General features: G+C 44.2%; 1 long non-coding RNA gene and 3 other non-coding genes across 4 annotated transcripts in view; 3 read left to right on the top strand and 1 right to left on the bottom strand.

Moving 5' to 3' along the window:
* The window catches only part of LOC144670309 (uncharacterized), a 621539-nt gene that overhangs the window by 177545 nt on the left and 421854 nt on the right, over positions 1-22140 (bottom strand). The gene's annotated exons all lie outside the window — the stretch shown is intronic.
* trnan-guu (transfer RNA asparagine (anticodon GUU)) lies at positions 1275-1356 on the top strand. The gene has a single exon. It is a non-coding gene; the product is annotated as a tRNA-Asn (tRNA).
* trnar-ucu (transfer RNA arginine (anticodon UCU)) lies at positions 5800-5889 on the top strand. The gene is given in 2 exon segments: positions 5800-5836; positions 5854-5889. It is a non-coding gene; the product is annotated as a tRNA-Arg (tRNA).
* On the top strand, positions 15274-15363 carry trnar-ucg (transfer RNA arginine (anticodon UCG)). The gene is given in 2 exon segments: positions 15274-15310; positions 15328-15363. It is a non-coding gene; the product is annotated as a tRNA-Arg (tRNA).

Raw genomic sequence — 22140 nt, 5'->3', positions numbered from 1 at the left:
TTCGCTCCCTCTTACTTTTCTTGTTCTTCACCGTCCGCCACTCCCCCTGCTGCTTTTCCACTGCTGCCTCCTCCTCCATTGATTCGCTGTCCTGAGGGCTGGAAGGTTCAGGGGGTAGTGCTGTTGATTGGCTCTCTGTTGCCTCAATCTCTTTCTCCACCTTGTCTCTCTCTGTGTCCTCCTTTGTCCCGTTGAGCTCCCTGGGGGCCTTGGTGGTTGGAGTGACACGGAACCTTTCTTCTGCTTCCCCCTGGTCGGCTTTGGCTGCCTGTGCGTAAGTACGGCAGCGTTTGGGGCAGGTCCTGTAGAGGTGACTTGCCTCGCCACACAGGTTGCAGCACTTGGCCTGTTTGCAGTCTTTTGTCTGGTGCCCTTCCTGTTTGCAGATCTTGCAGAGGGAGGCGCTGCAGTTGGCCGCCACATGGCCAGCCTTGCCGCATGAGCGACAATGCTTGGGTTGCCCAGCGTAGACCAGGTAGCCACGGTTTCCCCCGATGGCGAAACTGGAAGGAGGGTGGAAAATGGCTCCCTTACCATCGGTCTTTAGCGTGACCTTAAACAGGCGTTTGCCTGTCCAGATCCCCAAGTCGTCTCGAATCTCGGTGCCGCTCCCCACCTTATCGAAGTACCTGGTGAGGAAGGTGACCACGTCGGCGACAGGGACGAAGGGGTTGTACACATGCACCATCACCTCACGTTCCCGTTGCAACGGCAGAGAAAAGTGCGGCTCCGCCGTCAGGATCTTCATCTCCGGCAGGTCTCTCTTCTCCTCGAACACCCTCAGGAGCCGGACGCAGTCTGCCACTTGCTTGAAAGTCACGTCGAAATAACCACCTTTGCGGGAGTCGTGCAGGGTGAAGATCTCCGTAGCTTGGAAGCCGCACGCCTTCAACAGGATCCTAATGCATCGAATACGGCAACTCTCTCCTTGTGGGCTCTGTCGGATGCTGATTGCTGTCAGTTACAGTCTTGAGTGAGAAACCACATTTCAGTTGTGTTCCGGTACTTGCTGTGAGTCGGAAGGAGTTTCTTTATTCTTCCAGATGAATGTATGTTTCGGACTTTCCGCAATGGGTTTTCACACTGTCTAGAAACATGTTGAAGTGTTGAAGTGATTCACATTAGTCGATTTACAACAGTTCATATCTGATGTGATGGAAATGTATTTTATTGACAAACTACATGAGACACCTGATTGATTATTCAGGACCTGAAACAAGCAGTTCATGAATGCAAAAAAGTACGGAAGGATGTTTAATAAAGGAGCTACTCGTGACGAGGTGGCCGAGAAGTTAAGGTGATGGGCTGTTAATCCATTGTGCTTTGCACACGTGGGTTCGAATCCCACCTTTGTCGTCAGTTTATTAACTGGTTCTTCGTGAACGCGGTGCTTTTTTCAGAAGGCATGTCTGAAATCACTGATGTAATCTTTCCGAGGCCAGGTTTACAGAGGAGGTGGCGTCGGGATAATGTCGCTAATCACTCCATGATTATCTGAATTTAAGGCTGCTCATCCACTGTGCTTCCCACGCGTGAGTTTAAATCTTGTTTCTTTATGGGACGGCGTTATGCAGAAAGGAAATCTGAAATTACCATTGTTGTATCAGACCCAAGTTATGACGTTTCCTGTAATACCGTGAATATCAATGTTTCAGGGTCGATCTGATTGAAACTATTACGATGATTAAATAACATTCTAGCTTCGTTTTTTAGTCTAGCGGGCAGTGTGCAAACTATTTAGCTTGTTCTGGGGTGTTGCCAAGAAGCATTGGGAATCGAAATTCCTGCTACAATCTCTCACCCTGCCGTGAGAAAAAGTCGGTCTCTTTCAACTGTGGGTGTTTATCTCTCAATGCCTGTGACATTTCTTCAATTAACAATCTACTTCAGCCTCTCCTTGGAGTGAAATGTCTTCTGTCGTCTTTCCTTTGCTGTGAATTATTATTCAGTCAGTTGTTCTCTTGCTTTTCACAATCAGCAGGTTGTGAGTTCAAAACTCACTCCAGAATCCTGAGCACAAATTCAGGCTGACGCACTAGTGCAGTAATCAGTGAATGCTTCACTGTTAGTCGTGCCAGCTTTTAGATGATATGGTAAATTGAGGTGCCCTCTGCCTTCTCAGGTACAGTATACCAAGCACCATTTCGGAGAGGGGCGGGGGAGTTATTCCGTCGTGTCGGAGCCCACATTCATCCCTCAATTAAAATCACTTTATAACAGATTATATTTTCTTTATCACATCGCTGCTCCTGGAAGAATTTTTTTTAACAAATTGTTCAAAAACATGGTGATTGAAATCCTGTGAGGAAAAAATCAAATTAATGTTGAAAACTCTGCTGAGTGAGCTTCATTGGACAGCAGAGAAATCAGGTGAGGAATTCGAGTAAATCGACACCAGAGGAAAAGTCAACGTCAAAACTGGATCAACTCTTGCGAAGATCAATGAGTAAAAGCTGAGATCTCCGCGCATCATCCGTTCATTGACCAGAGACACTCATAGAGTGTTTTGTACAATGTGTCTCGAATGCAAACCTGAAGGAATGAAACCTTCCCAGTTCATGGTGATATTGGGGATGGAATTCCATTTTTTAAATAAGTGATTAAGAATGAACAATCATATCTGTCAAAACAATAATTATCTGTGTCTTTGACGTGATGTTGTTTCCACTATGCTGATAATCTTGTCCTTCTCATGGTCCATGTCTCAGGGTGGACGCTGCTGTCCAAATAAGCATGGGAATTACTGCAGGGTGTCCTGTAAATCGGATATGCTGAAGGTAATATATATAAACTTCACTATATCGGGTACAAATAAGATATTTGTTTTCTTTTTTGTTACTCAGATAATCATAGAGTGATAGAGAGCAAGGGAAGGCCCTTCGGACCATGGCCTGAAATTGGCTGAGAGAAAGGGGAAATCCTCGGCTGGTGTATTTTTGCAGCACTTCTGCTGCGTTCGTGTGTGAAATAAAACGATTTGAGAGATTGGTTACAGATTGAAGTGTTCACCGGAAGCAAAAAGCTGATGTAAATTTACTATGAAGCAAATTCAGAGGTGATTTTGTGTCGCAGACAAATTTTTTTTTGTGTTAATGCCAATTTAAATCAACTGAATACGGTTTCAATCCATCGATCGCTGGGTTAGGAGGCCAGCACGCTTCTGCAACGCGTCTCCTCCAAAGCAACATTTTTCTTCTGTCTATTACTGTTGTTTGGTAGCCAAACACCTATTCCCTTCCTCATTACTTTTGGGAAGTTCACCCAAGCTCCGCAAATCCACTTCCGCTACCACGAATGTATTAGACAGAGAAAGACACACAGTAAAGTAGTAAGAGACTTTCAGGAGAAACACAATGGCTGACAGGAAAAGGTGCCGAGCAAACTAGAAAGATATTACGATGGAGAAACTGATCATTTACGAGAAGGTATTTCCTGCTGCATAAAGATAGGACCTGTTTTAAATGTAATTCCTATTGTGTAACTGTGCTCCCTGCTGTAAAACTGTTCCCAGCGGCTTCAGTAAGCAAAAAAAAAAATCTATCATGCCAAGTCAGGAATTGTTTGGAACGGAGCAGTGTGAAACATTTCCTCACCATTTATTTTTTATCTAATCATTGGTTTTCAAACATTCCATCAATGGGAAAAATATTGCTTAATGTGTATAAGAAATGAATACCTGGGCTGATATTAAATACATCGGCTAATCTTAAATATCTGTACTAAATCTCCCCTTAACATTCACTCTGATAAGAGCATCTTCAGTTTGTATTTTTCAGTCCATCCACATACGGAATCCCTCAACACTGATCCCATTCCAGAAAAGTTCCACTGCACGCTCTCCAAGGACTTGGTGTTCTTCCTAAAGGTTTTCCCAAGCCCTCACCAAGATCTTATATTCCACATTACAACGTGCTGCCCCTCCAATTCATTGAATCCTATCTATCCACCTTATTTTTATAAACTTAGCTAATGATTCCTTATGGATGAAGACAGGCTTCCTTCAACATTAATCTCCTTAAAGATTTGGAAAAAATGACCTTCCAATCTCCAATCAATAAATCCTAATGAAATTCTCCAGTCAGCCCATGAACAGCCCGCCCCCTTCATTCCACTTATTGTTACTTTTATTTTCCCTGATCCCACTTCTTCAGCACAAATGCTTCGCTCCTCTCCTTTAAACCCTCTTCAATAAGGGGGCACAAATCCTCCATCTGCAATTTTCAAATTACTTCTTTAACATATAACTCGTGTTAAAGAAGAGATACGAGAAGGTCTGGCTGTGCTAAATGTTGATAGGTCAGTGGGACCAGATGGAATGCATCGGAAAATGCTGAAAGCTGTAATAGTGGAAACTGTGGAGGTATTGGACTGAATCTTCTAAATTTTATTTATTTTTTTTACAGTTACAAACCACTTTGTTACTCTAGGATGCAGAAATGAATAAAAGTGAATCAGTGTTGAACAGATTCTGAAATCCCACATCTCCATTTTATTTTAAATGGAGCAACTTGTCCTCAGTGTAAGTGTGTTGCTCTAAGAATGAGATCACCACGTCCTGGGAATATAGCAGCAATCCCGCCAAGGTCTGATCTGCAAACTTGAAACTCAGTGAAAGGTTGTCACCCTCCTCTCCGAATCTGATCGCCACCTCAAGCCCAATATTCAGCTTGGGTGGGCAAACAAAACAACCTGCTTCCCCTCTTCCTCCAACGCAAACTGAACTCCAGAGGTGAGGTGAGAGTGACTGCCCTTGACATCAAGGCAGCATTTGACTGTGTGGTATTATGTATCCCCAGCAAAACTGGAGACAATGGGAATCGGAGGCGAGGGGTGGGGAGCTCTCTGCTGGTTGGAGTCATACCCAGCACAAAGAAAGATGATTGTGGTTGTGGAGATCAATCATCCCAGTTCCAGGACATCACTGTGGGAGTTCCTCGGTGTGGTGTCCTAGGCCCAACCATCTTCAGCTGCTTCACCATCGACCTTCCTTCCAGCAGAATTGGGAATGTTCGCTGATGATTGCTCAATGTTCAGCACCATTTTCAACACCTCCGATTCTGAAGCAGCCCATGTCCAAATCATCACCCACCCTCTGTCCAGAAGACTCGGGACTGGAAAAAACTCTAAGAAATCTCCTCTCAAATTCCTCGTCTCCAAGGTAAATATCCCCTACCGCTACAATGTATCGAAGTAATTTAAGTTCCTCGCCGCCAAATATTCTCGTGAAACTTTATTGCATCCTCTCCACTGCCTTCACATCTTTCCTAAATTGTGATGCCCGGAACTGTGCGCAATACTCCAGCTGTGGCCGAAATACTGTCTTTTCCAAGTTCAAAACAACCGCTTTGCTCTTGTATACTATGCTCCCATTCATAAAGCCGAGGATATTGTATGTTTCATGAACTATTCTTTCAACCTGCACTGCCTCCATCAATGATTTATGCAGATGTACATCATTTCCCGCTGTTCCGGCACCGTCTTTGGAATTGCAAACTTTATTTTCTCTTTTCTCCCCGTGTTCTTCCGACCAAAATGAATCGCTTCACCCTTTTCTGCAAAAAAAATCAGCCGCCCTATTTTCCAACCTGAATATGTCCTTTTGAAGGAAATTGCTCTTTCACTCGAATTTCTATCGGTCTCTTCACAACCACAGGACGTCCAAAACACTTCACAGGCAATGAGTGCTCTTGAAATGTCGTCATTGTTCAAATGGAGGAAATTGCTGACCGTTTGAACGTTTTGTTCTTCAATGTCAGAAATTCCCTTATGTGGAATAGGAAATGAGCTCTATATGTTCTGTGCTCTGTGGCGCAACGGATAGCGTGTTGGACTTCTAGCTGCTGTTGTACAGAGATTCAAAGGTTGTGGGTTCGAGTCCCACCAGAGTTGACTTTTAGATAAAAACAAATCAGCAACTGGTTCATCGGAGAAGGGAAACTGCCATCACCAACCCCTCTCTGTACAGGTGAATCCAGTCACACCCCACTTTCCAATCTGAACCATTTAACAGGAGAAAACTCGCCACCGAATAGTGAAACAGTTGGCGAAAGGAGTAGAGCCGCTTCGCCGATACAAGGATACAGAATTGGCTGAGTGGCAGGAAACAGAGGTTGGTGGTAAATGGATGTTTTTCGGCCTGGCGGAAGGGTTGGGACCTTTGCTGTTCCTGATCAATATCAATGACCGAGGCCTTTGTGCCCAGGACAAAATTTCAACGTTTGCGGAGGATGCAAAGCTTGGAAGCATTGCTGAGAGTGTGGAGGATAGTGTAGAACTTCAAATGGACTTGGACCTGTTGGTGGAAATGGGGAGACAGGTGGCAGATGAAGTTCAATGGAGAGAGGTTTGGTAGGAAGAACTTGGAAAGACAATATAAAATGAAGGGTATAACTCTAAGGGAGGTGGAGAAGCAGTGGGACTTGGGTGTTTATGTACGTAAATCATTAAAGGTGGTAGGACATCTAAACGCAGCGGCAGAGTCATGGAACGAAAGTACATGGCCCCTTTTTACAACATTAACTGCCATATTCTGGTAGTTTAAATATCGAGTCATTGACTGTGCGGGAGCGCATATATGACTGACTGGATGAGCTAGTGACTGACTGAATGGTTAGGTGAGTGACGTGTGTAGGTAGATAGCTGGCTGAGTGAATGAGTTTGGTGGGTGAGTGCGTTGGTGGGTCAGATGGTTTAAGTGCGTGAACGCGTCAACATACAGGTTGGGAGCAAGTCAAGAGATCCGCGGAGAGGTCAGCTGGTCGGATCGGGGCGACTGAGTATTCGGTTGCGCAGTAACCCAGGTGATAGACCAGAATTTAAACTGTTTAACCTTTCCTGGGCATCTAGTAAGCTAATTGTTTGGGATTTGTCCCAAGTTTCTGACTCTAGTTCAGAGTCGGAGGCATTCGAGGAGGGTCCACGGCAGGAGGGGTAAATGTAAACTTCCCGGGAAGTTCTCACGTTGGTCCACATGGGAAAGACCTTTCGGCTGAGTTTGTTGACACCGGAACAGCAGAGAGCACGCGCTCCACACGTGGAGTTTCAGTGTCTGTGACGTCAAAGCCAGTGACGCTCCAGGTCACTTTCAGCAGCGGAGATGGTGCAGATCAAACTCAGCCCGAAATGAACACTGTTTTTGCTGTGTTCCGCTCGCTGGCCCACTCCCGAGCCGGAATTCACTCTATAAATGTTTATAAATATTTATTTAAGTGCGTGTTGGTCCCGCAGATGGTGAGACTGCGGAATTAATAATGGAAAACAAGGAACTGGCAGAACTGTAGAACGGGTATTTTGTTTCTGCCTTCACTGTAGAAGAAGGGCATATAGAGTGTACAGAGCGATTTAGATTGGTTGGTGAGTAGACAATAATTGGCAGATGCAGAAAAACTTGGTAAAATGTGAACTTGTCCACTTTGGCAGGAAGAATTTAAAAGCAGTACATCATGTGAATGGAGAAATGCTGCAGAACTCTACAGTGCAGAGGGTTCTGGGGGTCCCGGTTCATGAGCCTCAAAAAGTTGGTATAGAGATGCAGCAAGTGATTAAGAAGGCGAATGGAACGTTGGCTTTTATTACAGAAGGAATCGAATATAAAATTATGGAAGTTTCCCCACAGTCATACAGGGCGTTGGTGAGGCAGCATCTAGTGGACTGTGGACAGCCTTAGTCTCCTTAGTTAAGAAAGGATATAATTGCATCACAGCAGGTCAGAGAAGATTCATTCGACTGGTTCCTGGAATGGAAGGGTTTTCTTTTGAGGAAAGGTTGATGAGGTTGGGCTTATACCCATTGGAGTTTTGAAGAATGGGAGGTGATCTTATTGAAAGATATAAAATCCTGAGGGGACTTGACAGGGTGGCTGCTGAGACTATGTTTCCTTTTGTGGGGGACTCTACAATCAGGTGACTCAGTTTAAAAATATCGGCCTCTCCCATTTCAGACTGACAGAAGGTCATTTGTTTTCTATCTCTCTCAGTGGGACATTAATCTGTGCATTTCTCTTCCCCAGAGAGCAGTGGAGGCTGGGTCATTGAAAATGTTCACGGCTGAGTTGGAGAGATTTTTGAGAAAGGAATGAGTAAAGAATTATGGGGGGCAGACAGGAAAGTGGAGTTGCGGCCACATTCAGATCAACCATGCTGGAGCAGCTTCAAGGGGCTGAATGGCCTGTTACTGCTCCTGATTTTCGTGTTCTTCTTCTTGTGTGCCTCTCTCGGCACTGCTGTCCCTGTCCTGCTCACCCTTTCGCTTGCCGGACTGCTCGGCGCCTCAGTAACCTCCCGCTCTCCGACCTGCTCCCTACCCCTCACCGCCTCACTTGCTGTTCTGCTTGTCACCATCTCCTCAGTTCTTGTGGTGAGAAGAGCGGCGACAGGGGTCAGGAGGGAGGTGCCGAGTGGGAGGTGAGCGGCTTGGTAGTCGGTAGCGAGCGGTGCGGCATAAGTGTTGGCGTGTAACGCAGCGAGCGAGGCGGCGAGGGCCTGGGGTCAGGGCACCTGGCATTCGGGAGCAGGGGAGTGAGTGGGAGGCAGCAAGTGGGCGACCGTTAACGGATGAACAACGAGGACGTCAGCGGTGGGAGGAACGGCGCACGCACCGGCAGACTGAGTGGGTGCCGAGTTCCTGTTCCAGCTCGGTGTCAGGAGTTACAGTGTAAAACTGATCACAATTCTAGCATTGCTGAGTTCTGATGAAATGTCATCGACCTGAAACGTGAACACTCTTTCACTGCCCACGCTGCTGCCTGCCATGAGGTGTAATTCTTAATTGTTTTCTGGTGTTACGACAGAAATCCAAAAGGAGTGTTGACGCACTCTGGAGGACAATGAATGTACATAGCGGTTATCTCGCTCAACTGTGAAAGGCTCGTTGGTGTAGAGGTAAGATTCGCGCTTCAGGATGTTTGTTGTGCGAGAGATCTCGGTTTCATAATCCCGGACGATCCCTCGTGTGTCGCCACTTGAAATCCAAATTTCTTTGCGATCCAAAGGGCGGATTTTACTTAAACCGGGGCGAGGCTTCAGAACCTGAGAAATCATTACAGCGAAATTATCACTGCAAAACACGTGGAGTAAATGGAGGAACTGTTGCTCATGTAATTGGACTGTCAATTTATCCTAATAAGAGAAGTTTAAGAGTTAATTTATCCCAAGAAGAGAATGAGTGTAACTGAAGCTTGAGTTTTCTTCCCACCTCTATGGATACTGCCTCGCCTATAGTGTTTTTCTTTAATGGTCTCTTTTACCTATAGCGCTCTGAACGAATGGCTGATCTGTTTTGGGAGCCAATGAAAGTCTATATTGGCTGAGTTATATACATGCAGTTACATTATTGGTCTCGCGGTGTGGTTCTCGCTATTTGACGTTTCATAAGTCAGAATGTGAGCGGTCACTGTTTCAAATATCAAGCGAGCTCTCACGTGTTGTTATTTGTCGTGTAAGCCGCTCAGTGCATTGTCGAAAACTCTTGCAGTCTAGGTGGAGCGGTTTGCTTATACTAGCGAAATGAGCCCACCATTGCAGAGAATTCATCAACGAAACACACATGAAGGAAATGAAGACAATTTGAAAAAAAAAACAATCGCACTGTGGTGTTACCCGAACACACCAATGGCACAAACCCATTTTCTGGATGAATGCATTGGACTGTCGTATTCTTAGGGAGAATTGTAGTCTTCACTAAGAGAATTGTAACCTTCTCTGAGAGAACTGTAATCGTCTCTGAGAGAAGTGTAACCTTCTCTGACAGAATTGTAAACTTCACTGATAGAATTGTAGCCTTCACTGAGAGAATTGTAGTCTCTGAGAGAATTATAATTTTCACTGAGAGAATTGGAATCTTCACTGAAAGAATTATAATCTTCACTGAGAGAATTGTAATCTCCTCGGAGAGAATTATAATCTTCACTGAGAGAATTCTAATCTTCACTGAAAGAATTATAATCTTCTCTGGGAGAACTGTAATCGTCTCTGAGAGAATTGTAACCTTCTCTGAGAGAATTGTTACCTTCACTGAGAGAATTGTAATCTTCTTTGAGAGAATTGTAATCTTCTCTGAGAGAATTGTAATATTCTCTGATGGAACTGTAACTTCTCTGAGACTGCCAAATCTGGTAGCCCCATGGTTTGATTTTGATGTGATCATATTTTGTTTGTATCCTAGGAGTTGCACTGAGCAGAAAGTGAACCGTTTCACCTCGACCGATATTTTAGTGTAATGGTAATAAACGATTTCAGGAAAAGGTATTTGATAGGCTGAGTGTGCTTAAAGTTGATTAGGACCAGACACAGACGAGGTGCATCCAGAATACTGAGGAAGGAGAGCAGGAATTGCAGGGATGCTGGCCACAATTTTCCAATATTCCTTAGACTCGGGGTGACAGCGGAGTGGAGAATTGCTATTGTTGCATCTATGTTCAAACAAATGTGTAAGGATAAGCCCAGAAACTACAGGGCAGTCAGTTTAACCTGGGTGGTGAGCTACCTTTCAGAAAGGAAAATTCCTAACAACATGAAAAGTACCTGGGAAAATGCACATTAATAAGTAAAAGCAGCATGGATTATGTTATGGTCCGAGCTGAGATTACCCCTGGATAATCCTAAACCCAGAGTGGAACCCAGCTTGATAGATTCTAACTTTTATTTGTTTGTTTAAATAGGTGGAAAGTAGCTACTGAACAGAGTCACAGGAGTCAGCTGATCATCTTTTAACAAAAAATAAATAAAACATTTATTCAAAGAGAAAAAATGATCTATGTTCCAAAACTCTTTCACCCACAACTATACCTTTACAGGTGTATACAAATTTGTATGGATAACGTAAGTTACAAAAGCTATCTTATACTTTAATTTCCACACTAATTACACAATCCATGTATCAATAGGCACCCTGTGGTCAGGCATGCCAGACTATGAAACCAAGTGACAGATGCCAACTTAACCAGATGCTATGGATCTCTCCTCAACTCCCTCCAGATGCTTGTCAAACCGTGAGTCAACCAGCTTCACTGCACTCCGTCCTTCACATGAGGATTTCCAATCTCTGCTTTCCACACTTCGCCTTGGAATCTTTTCCCAAACCAATGCTTTCACTCTGACGCCTTCCGCAACAGTTCAGCTCCAGGGTTTCGAACTGTCCTTGCAATGTTCCTCTCCCATGGGTTACCACATGCATACAAGCTATCTTCCCCACTCTTTCTCTCTCATCGACTCAGCTGTGAACAGTACACTGCTGCTTCACCTGCCCATGGCAAAGATTTAAAGACCTTCAGTAGTCTCTTTGGGCCTTCTTTCCCCTTGCCAGTTGTTCTCGCTTTAAATCTGTTTCCTGCAGCTTTTGTCTCTTTAACTCTGAAACTTAGAGCCTTTTGCTCTGCCCCTCACTCTTAAATTCATTAACAGGACATTATACAGGTTCCCATCCTTCCTTGGACCAGAAGGTCTGCTTTGGACTTTCCCATCTCCCACTCCTGGATTTTGGGATTTTTCTTTAGCTTGGGACTAACTATCTGCCCCCGTTTCCAGTCTCTCTTGGCAGCAACTTTCAAAAGCCAAGTGAGGTCTGCAACTTCCAAATCAAAACTGCTATTTCTCTTCTTCTGCGTGTGTGTCTGCGGGAGGGACCTGCCTCTCAGCCTCCCTGTTGCTATGCAACAGCCCGAATTGATGTGTTTGCTTCACTTCTTAAATCGTAAACCTCATTAGAAATGCAAACACATTTTAAAAACGAAACTAAAACTCCTTTTGACCTTTCTTAACACACGTACAGAAAAACAAATCAAACTTAAACTTTAAAGCTAAAACTCATTCCTAATAACTACAAATACCAATATAATTTACTTAAACCACTCTATTTCCTAACAATTTGATAAGAACAAATCGTGTTATTTAACTTTGGTTAGCTTTTTTTTGATGCAACAACAAAGAGTTTTGATGAGGGTGAAGACGTTGATGTAATTTACATGGACTTGCAAACGGCATTTGATAAAGTGCCGGACAAAAGACTTCTGAGGTAAGATAGAACTCAACAGGACAGGTTGAGAGAATAGCCAGTAAAGCGTAGAACGTCACTGGCTTCATCAATATGGCATAGAGTAAAAAAACAATAAAGTTATATGAAGCCTGTAGAAAACACTGCTTCGACCTCACCTGGAGTATTGTATCTAATTCAATTGAAGGGATAGTAGCAACACAGATACAAAACGAGCCGAGTGACGGTAACCAAATATTTTTGGTGAACTGTTGCATTTTGGGCTGGAGAAAGTTATCTTGTGGAGCTCCCCAGGTCTCTCGGGGCCTTGCGGGATATCGGGATCTTGCGGAAAAATAGAGTTGAGGCCCAAGGTCAACCATGATAGCGTTGAATGGCAGAGTAAGCACGATGGGCCGTGTGGTCTACACCTGCTCCTATGTCTTGTGTTGCTATGTCCAGTCTTAGGGCCCCTGATTTTCCTGTTACTTATTAATGACCCAGACCTTGTTGCAAGCTCACAATTCCAAAATTTGCCGATGATACAAAAGTTAGAAGCATTGCCAACTGTGAGGAGGACAGAGTAGAACTCCAAAAGTATCTAGATATGTTGATGGAATGGGCGGACAATTACCAGATGAAATTCATTGCAGAGTAACCTGGTGTCCTTCGTTTTGGGAGGAAGAACAGAGAGAGACAACATGAAATAAAAGTTAAAGTTCTAAAGGGATTGTGGGAACAGAGGGATGTGGGCGTATATGTTCATAAATCATTTATCGTTACAGGACAGGTTGAGAGAATAGCCAGTAAAGCGTAGAACGTCACTGGCTTCATCAATATGGCATAGAGTAAAAAAAAATAAAGTTATATGAAGCCTGTAGAAAACACTGCTTCGACCTCACCTGGAGTATTGTATCTAATTCTGTAACCCAATTTAGTAAGGTTGTGAAGGCATTAGTGAGATTGCAGAAAAGATTCACAAGACAGATTCCAGGCATGAGGAACTTCATTCACATTGAATGATCGTAAATTTTGGAAATGTGTTTCATGAAGTGAGGAAGTTAGAGAGGAGATTTGATAGAGGTATTCAAAATCACGAGTGGTCTGGACAGAGTAAATACGGGTTAATTGATCCATTGATGGAATGATCCAGAACAAGAGGGCACAGATTTAAGTTAATTTACAAAATAAGCAATTATAACATAAGGATTTTCTTTTTCATGCAGCATGTGTTTAGGATGCGGAATGTACTGCCGGAGAGTGTGGGAGAGGCAGGGACAATTGAAGTTTTCAAAAGGGAGTTGGATCTTGATCTGAAATGTAGAATGTGCAGTGTTAGAGGGAAAAGGCTGTGGAGTTCAGTAGGTGAGATGCTCGTTCAGAGGGACAGCAGAGTCCAGACGGGCCGAGTGTTCTCATTATGTGCAGTATCATGATTTCAGCATGATTGGTGAGTCAGGAGTAGAATTCTTATTTATCATCACAGAAAAAGGGTTCGATTACAGTGAATGCATAACTCAATGTCTTCAATAGTATTTCAAGGAGTAAATTTCCGATACAGATAAATACCCATTTTCTCACTGATCCATAATATATTTGATGAATACAAATCTATCAAACTGAGATTTAAAATTAAAGTGTTGTTTCCCGATGGGATCTCCGAAATTCTAGTATCCTTTTTTGAGAGTTGTTTCCTAATTTCACTCCGGAAATGTCATGTTTTTTGACGGCGCCCCAAGGCCCCCACACCCCTCCCCCTCCCCCAATTCCAAAATTCGCAGAAGATTCTCTCTCTGACAATATTGTCTTAACATGTCATCATTCTCCTGCAGTGTTTTGAAGCTCTCTCACCCTCTGCCTCGTGGCCTCCCCTCTACCGCTGCTAAATTCCAGAAAATAAACCACAGAACAGCCCCATCATATAAACCATTACCAAAGGAATAAAAACAAAAAAAACTACTGCGGATGCTGGAAATCCAAAACAAAAACAGAATTACCTGGAAAAACTCAGCAGGTCTGGCAGCATCGGCGGAGAAGAAAAGAGGTGACATTTCGAGTCCTCATGACCCTTCAATTTGTTTTTATCTCTATGTTTATTTGACTGCCACACCCCTTCAAGAAATGCCTACCTTGAAGAAGTACTGCTCTGCTCTCCGACAGGATTTTCGTATCCCTCTTCTGCCTTGTTCACCTTCATTGCTTACCAAAGGAAGCCGTTCTTCTCGAATTAATGCCCATCTAGACGGTGACAGTCGAGGGTTTCCCTGCCGATTAGGCAGTCTACCCAAATACTAACAATTTACTACGAGAAAATATTTTCCACACGTTGTCTTTGGATCCTTTTTGAATGAAATAAAATCTGCCCTATTTGATTACTGACCCTGGTGCCAGTGGGAACAGTTCATCTTTATTTACTTTCTCTAAACCCTCTTGACAGTTCTGTCTGTGGAGTGATTAAAAATACCGAAAGCCAGACGTGGGATTTGAACAATGAGGGACTGTAGATCAATGATAAGGGAAGTGATACTTTGGTAATCAGATTAGGAAATAGTTTGAAAGTTAAGAAATCCGTCCAAACCTGTGCATTGCGGGTTCAGGAGCACAATGCGTCACTAGGGCGTGGGAAACTCGGATTAGATTCTCGACGCCTACATACAAGTTGCCTATTTTGTTACAGCATCACAGTCCCTAAATTATTTTATTTTCTTCGAGGTCGGGTTACTTTCAGTTTGCTTTCTGTTTTAGGGCAGTGATCTTGCAGTTAGGGAAATAAATTGATTTCAGCATGATTGGTGATTCTGGCGTAGAATTCTTATTTATCATCATAGAAACCTGGGTTCGATTGCAGTAAATGCATAACTCAATGTCTTCAATAATATTTCAAAGAACAAATTTCCAATACAGATAAATACCCATTTTCTCACTGATCCATCATATATTTGATGAATACAAATCTATCAAACTGAGATTTAAAATTAAAGTGCTGTTTCCCGATGGGATCTCTGAAATTCCAATCCCCTTTGCTGAGAGAGAAGTTTCCTAATTTCACCCCGGAAACGTCATGTTTTTTTGACTGCGCCCCAACGCCCCCACACCCCTACCCCTCCCCCAATTCCAAAATTCGCAGAAGTTTTTCTCTCTCTGACACTATCGTCTTAACACGTCGGAAACATAGATAAAATTGCTCATTAATTCGGGAAGAACGGCTTCCTTTGGTAATGGTTGATATGAAGGGGCTGTTCTGTGGTTTATTTTCTGGAATTTAGCAACGGTAGAGGGGAGGCCACGACACGGAATGGGCGAGCTGGCCGCGTGGCCTAATGGATAAGGCGTCTAACTTCGGTGGTATTGGCTGAGGTTATCAGAAGATTGTAGGTTCGAGTCCTGCCGTGGTCATTTTATGCTGAAATTTGTTTAACTTCCTGAAAACCGCGGCTCACTCGTCAGCTGAAGTTTCTGCGTCTCCTTCCAAACATTTCAGGGCTCTTTCTCACACTCTCTGCTCGTGTTAATTTGTGCATTAGATTCTAACTCACCTTTGTATTTTGTGTAGTTCCTAACAGACCCACAATATCTGATCAAGTTCGTGAAGTTATTGATGTTCCCAACTGGAACAAAAATCTTTGCATCAATCGGTTTAATAAAATGCTTTGGGATAATTGCAATCTTCGCTTGAATCTGGATTAGCTGAATCTGATGTCACTGGACTAACAATACAGAGGACCAGGTTAATCTCTGCGGGCAAGGGTCTAAATCCCAACAGAGCAGACTTAAATTAAAATATTTCCTAAATTTGGAATTGAAATCTCGGCTCAGTAATGGCGGCTAAGAAACTATCATCGATTGTAGTAAAAACCCACCCGGTTCACGAATGCCCTTTACGGAAAGAAATCATCCGCCCTTCCCTTGCCTGCCCTACATGTGACTCCAGACCCACAGTAATTTGCTTCACTCGTAACTTCAAGGATAATGTGAGATGCTCAACAAATGCTGGGCTTGCAAAAAGCGCCCATATTCCATGAAAAAATAAACAAGTGGTAAACAGGCACGACATGATTATCAGGATGTCTACCTTTTCTCTTGAAAAAGGAAGGCTGAGGGCTGGCCTCATACGGGTCTTTAAAATTATGAAAGATTTTGGGAGGCTGAATGCAGCAATAATGGAGTGGAGAAGGGGCGACAAGCCTGTATCTCGCTTACACACACAAGACAACGGCTGACGGGTCGAATACAACGTAATAATTACTTAACTGTGCATCGGCGACTCATAAGAGTGTTGGATAAATTCCATCCGCAATGTCTCCGCGGCACTCTCCAGATTCCATGGGAGCGCTGCCGAACAAACTGGAGTGGCGTTCTTGAATGCAGCTCATCAATCATTCAGGCCAAACTCCTGAAACATTAACTTGGATGGACTGCAAACTGTGTCCGGATGGTCGAAAAGTGTCGCACCCTCCAGGTCCTGTTTTCTCAACTCTTAAATGGCCAACATTCCAGGGGAGGACAACGAAAACGCTACAAACATTCTCTGAAATGTTCATTCAAGCGCTGCAGCATTCATATTAATGACCGCGAGGAGCTTGCTTCTCATCATTCAAAATGACCAAAACTCATCCCACAAGCTGCAGCACACTCTGAGTCACAAGGTCTCAATCATGAGGCAGAACGACGACTGAGGAGAAGTGACAGGAAGCAAATCCTGCACTCCGGATCTCACTACCTCTTGGGACATCCTGTCCCCATGTGTCCAATGATCTGTGGACCGAGAATCGGCCTGTTCACTCACATGAAGCCCCATGGCAGAAAGTCACGGCCCTGAGTGGATGTCATCATCGTATCGAGGAACAGACGATAACTATTGCTTGTTACAAAATACATATAAGAAAAGGTCATCTCCATTCTCATAGTATTTCTAAAACTGTCCCTTTCCAAATCGTGTGAACAAGTCTTCTCGATTGTCTCTGATCTCTCAACTTCACTATATCAGAATGTGCTGCCATCTACTGGCCGCAACAGAGCGGTAGAAACTCACATTGTCGGTGTTGCAGAAACAGGTCAATGTGAGGAATTTGTGATGTGATGTGATGGGGCAGACATAGAAATACAAATATGAAATACATTTAAGAAAACATGATTAGTTAATTTATTCCCATTGAATCGGCAGCAGTTACAGGCCAACTATTGCCTGGAGCAACTGAGACGATTAGATAAACTGCATTTAAAGGAAGTCTAGATAAGTCTAGGAGGGAGAATGAATTTCAGGGATAAACAGAGAATGTTACATGAAATATTCTAGAGGGAGGATCTTGTCGGGCAGTTTACCTGTTAGTACAAATGGCCCACTTTCAGTGAGGTATATTCTGGGTTGAATGAATCCAGATTTGCAAAGTGTCTCAGGGACTGACAGACATGTAATGAATCCCACACCCAAACTGCGAGTAAAAGACAGAGAGATCCAGAATGAATCATTAACTCAGGGGTGGCACGAGACACTGACTGATACACATTGAATCGCACACTCTCACAGTGTACAAGAGACAGAGCGATACAGAATGGAGATGAATTCCACACTAAAATCCTGTTCCAGCGACAAAGTGATACAGAGAGAACCTCACACCCGTACAAGTGGAAAAGTTACAGCAGAGAAGGAGACCATTCAGCCTTTTGTCTGTCCTGAGATTCTTCAACAGGAACTCAGCTATCCCAGTCCCCTGCCCTCTCTCCATAGCCATGTAAACATTTCTCTTCAGGCAGTTGTCCAGTTCCACTATGAAAGCACCGATTTTAAGCTGCCTCTACCACCTATCCCAGGCATTGCATTCCAGATCCTTACCACTCACCAGGGAAGATGAATCCTCATGTCCCCACTGATTCGTTTAAAACCTGTGCCTTGCACAAAGAGAAGCTGTTTCTCACTGCCTAATCTGTCTCAATCTGTCGCGGGCTCGTCGTCCTGTATTCTCGACCGTCAGGCATGGTTTCTCAGTCTGACCCCATCCCTGCAACATCGGAAAACTTCTTGGCCTACCCCTGCTTCGTATTCGCATGTTCCATCAAATTACTCTATAAATCGGGATGAAGAACTTCCTTAAAGAAGCAGTCATTGGTTTAAATGAAGGGACTGAGTGGTGATTTAATTTCTGTAACTATGCAGCTTCTGGAGGGAGCCCAAGAGTCAAAGTGTGGAGTGTGGAGGAAGTGAAGCTGGATAGAAGGTCAGCGATAGTGGGAAAAAATGACAGATTGACAAAGGTGCCATGAAATAATGGACAAAGGTAATTTTGATGGTAGCAATAAGGGCTTAAAAAAGGGTGTTGATAGTGATGTAAAGGTCAGAAAGCAGAATGTGATAATAGGAAACACGGGTAGCATTGTGTGAAAGAACAACATGCAACAGGTAACAGGGGACCCTTTGGGGGATGGGGTGGGGGTGGGGTCGGTGGTGAGGAATAAAAAGTTAGAAAATGAGATAGAAGGGGGTAAAAAGCGGATTAAATTGTGGATAAACGAATAAAAATAAAACTAAGTGGATAAAATTTTTTTTAAAAATTTAGGAAAAAAGGGGACTAAAAGGGGGTGCGAATAGAGGAGAGAGTTCCTGGTCTGAAGCTGTTGAACTCAAGATAAGTCCAGAAGGCTGTAAACTGCCTAATCGCAAGATGAGTTGCTGTTCCTCTGGTTTGCGTTGGGCTTCACTGAAAAATTGCAGCAGGCCAAGGAGGGACATGTGGGCATGAGAGCAGGATGGTGTGTTGAAATGACAGGTGACAGACATGTCTGGGTCATGCTTGCAGACAGACCAAAGGTGTTCCTCAAAGTGGTCACACAGTCTGGGTTTGATGTCCCCAATGTAGAGGAGGCCGCATTGGGAGCAGCGAATGCAGTCGACCAAATTGGAGGAGGTGCAAGTGAAGCCCTGCTTCACCTGAAAGGAGTATTCTGGCCATTCGATGGTGAGGAGGGAGGAGATAAAGGGGCAATTGTTGCACCTTCTTCGATTGCATGGGAAGGTGCCATGGGAAGGGGATGAGGTGTTGGGAGTGATAGAGGAGTGATCCAGGTTGCCCCCGAGGGAAGGGTCCCTCTGGGATGCTGACGGGTTGGGGGGATGGTGGTCGGGGAGGATGAGGGGAAGGTGGTGGCATCATGATTGAGTTGGTTGAAATGGCGGAGGATGATCCTTTGAATATGGAGTTTGGTGGGGTGGATTGTGAGGACAAGGGGGACCCTATCGTGGTTCTGCGAGGGAGGGGTAAGTGTGAGGACTAGAGGCGCGGGAGATGGGCGGGACATGGTTGAGGGCACTGCCAAACACAGTGGGTGGGAAACCTGGATTTAGGAAGAAGGAAGTCATGACAGAAGCGCCGTTTTGGAAAGTTGCCTCATCGGGACACATGCGAAGGTGCTGAAGGAACTGAGAGAATGGGATGGAGCCCTTACAGGAAGCGGGGTGTGAGGAGCTGTAGTCGAGGTAGCTGTGGGGGTCAGTGAGCTGGATTTGAATATTGGTGGATAGTCTATTACAAGAAATGGAGACAGAGATGTCAAGGTAGGGAAGGGAAGTGTTGGAGATGGACGATGTGAAGGTGATGGAGGGGTGGAAATTGGAAGCAAATTTGATATATTTTTCCAGGTCCGGACAGAGCATGAAGAGTCACCGAAGTGAGTTCACCAGAGTTTTCTGGAAGTTCATCAGCATTAATGTACCCATTCAATGCATTTACGTGCTGATTGCCATTACCTCAGTCCTAGAGGCTTTCTTAAGTTTAAACACAGCCTGAGAGTCCCACAGTTTGATTTTGATTTGGCCGGATCAGGGTGCGTTGTCCAAGAGGTTTTTCAAACTTCTTTGCGTTGGAGATGGTGACATTTATTGAAATCAGGAGCATGTTTAAGAGCCCGAGAAATCATTGCAGACAGTATATCACTGCAACGCACGTGATGAAAATGCACGCAAATGTTAAAGAAGGTTTGTCCATGTAACGGGAATCTGGATTGATCCTGATGCTGAAATCAGTCGGTTTCAATCGTGCCTGAAAGAACATAGAAACCGACGGAACTGGAGTCCCGCAGTTTAATTTGATTTTATCCACACTTTAACTGTATTGTGGTATTTACACTGAGACGAGTTTGAGCCTTTTCTCGTGTTTGAGCAATCCGGTTCAGAGGGAATTAACAATCAGGGATTTGAGCAGGAATGAATTAAATTACTCAGCAGAATGTGACTCAGGGACACAGTAGGACAGTAAATGTTGGAGTTGGAGTATCTTTGGACAGAAGCTGTCGGGGTGTCAGTTTCTCGTGACTGAATTGATACCCAAGTTCCGCCGGTAAATCAGCAGGAACTCGACCCAACTCATCCACACAGTCAAGCTGGTGAAACAAAATGACTGGCGGCCTGGCTCTTCCGCAGATCACTCGGCTCTCGGCCTCCTGCAATGTTCCTATGAAGCTCAGGTACGCTCGAAGAACAGCGCCTCATCTTTCAATTAGACACTTTCCAGCTTTCCAGTGAGATCATTGAGATCAACCATATCGCTCTGGAAAAGTGTCCCCAACCCGCCCACCCATTCTCCCTCCCTCCCGCGCCCCATTTTGACTTCGCTTTTCCTGTTTACAGAGGTTATTTCGAGATTCCTTTTCCTCGTGTTTTTATTTTCGGATGGCAGTTGTTCATCAATCTGCCATTCACTCCTCCTCCAGAAACATCCTTTGTTTCTTTGCTTGTTCCATTGATCTTACAGAGAGTTTTCAGGGGCACCACGGGCCTCATTTTGTGCTGTTGAAAATCAAAGAGCTTATGTTTCCCTCTCTCTGGCCATGCAGCATAAACTATTTTCTCATTTTTTTAACCGGCTTCCAAAATATCACAGGCTGTCGCTTTTGATTTTTTTTTTCTTTCCTTACACAGGCTTACAACTAATTACAAAACTAACTTTTCCCAGTTCTGGTGAAAGGTCATCGATGTGAGACATGGACCCAGTTTCACATTCTCTGTCACTACCTGAGCTGTGGTGTAACTCTTGCATTTTCTGACTTAACAATTGTGATGTGACAGGTTGGTTTAAAGGATTTGGGAGACAATGAAAGTTATCTTTGGTTCATGTAGCGTCACTGGCTGCCTCGTTGTTCCAGTCTTTAGTGGTATTATTCTCATTTAGGGGTGTTCTTTAAATTAGTTTGCTCGAGTTGTCAGGTTTAATTCCCGGACGAGCCCTCCTGAGATGTTGAAGATATTGGTGCACTCTTCAACCTCAGAGACTCGTCTTCACTCACTCTAAGTTGGACATTCCATCCCTGCCTGGATCCCTGTGTTAGGCGCAAGTTCAATGTCGTTCATTTTATAAAAACAGTAAAATTCACTCTAATTATAAAACAGGAGTTTTAAAAGTACCGCAGCTGAAAATATAGCTATAAAAGCGGGAGAATCCGATCATGTCAGTGATTATCTGTGAAGTGTGATCCTGATGTGAGTGCCCGAGTCTAGAATGACGGGGATCCATGGAGACAGAGAGTGTCTGAGCCCAGAGTTCCGGGTATCTGTGGAGGGACAGGAGAAGGTCATTCAGTCCCTCCTTCCTGTTCCAACACTCAGTTAGACAATGGCTGATCTGCGTCTTAGCTCCATCCAGCTGCCTTGATTCCATATCCTATTATAATGTTGCCTCGCAAAAACCTATTACTCACGGATTTGGAATTATTCATTGAGGCAGCATTTACTGCTTATTAGGGAAGACAGTTTCACACCTCTATCTTAGCGTGAAACAATATTTTTAAAGTCTCTCCTGAATGGCCTGGCTTTGTTGACATTCTGAAATAAAAACAAAGAAGCTGTTGAAAATAACTCGGCAGCTCCGGCAGCATCTGCGGCGAGTGAAACAGAGCCTCCCGGAACTGGCGAAGAAGTCACATTGGAATCGAAACGTTCGCCCTGTTCCAGGTCTGGCAGCATCAGTGGAGAGAGGGACAGAGTTAATGTTTGATTCTTCGCGAGAGATACTGTCAGACCTGATTCCAGAGAGCGGGGCCGGGAAATTATTCTGAATAAAACCAAAAAACTACTGCGGATGCTGGAAATCCAAAACAAGAACAGAATTACCTGGAAAAACTCAGCAGGTCTGGCAGCATCGGTGGAGAAGAAAAGAGTCGACGTTTCAAATCCTCATGACACTT

Source organism: Cetorhinus maximus, chromosome 31, assembly GCF_964194155.1.
Source record: "Cetorhinus maximus chromosome 31, sCetMax3.hap1.1, whole genome shotgun sequence".
NCBI lineage: Eukaryota > Metazoa > Chordata > Chondrichthyes > Lamniformes > Cetorhinidae > Cetorhinus > Cetorhinus maximus.
The sequence above is the reverse complement of the archived record's forward strand: the minus strand, read 5'-3'. Positions and strand labels throughout refer to the sequence as shown.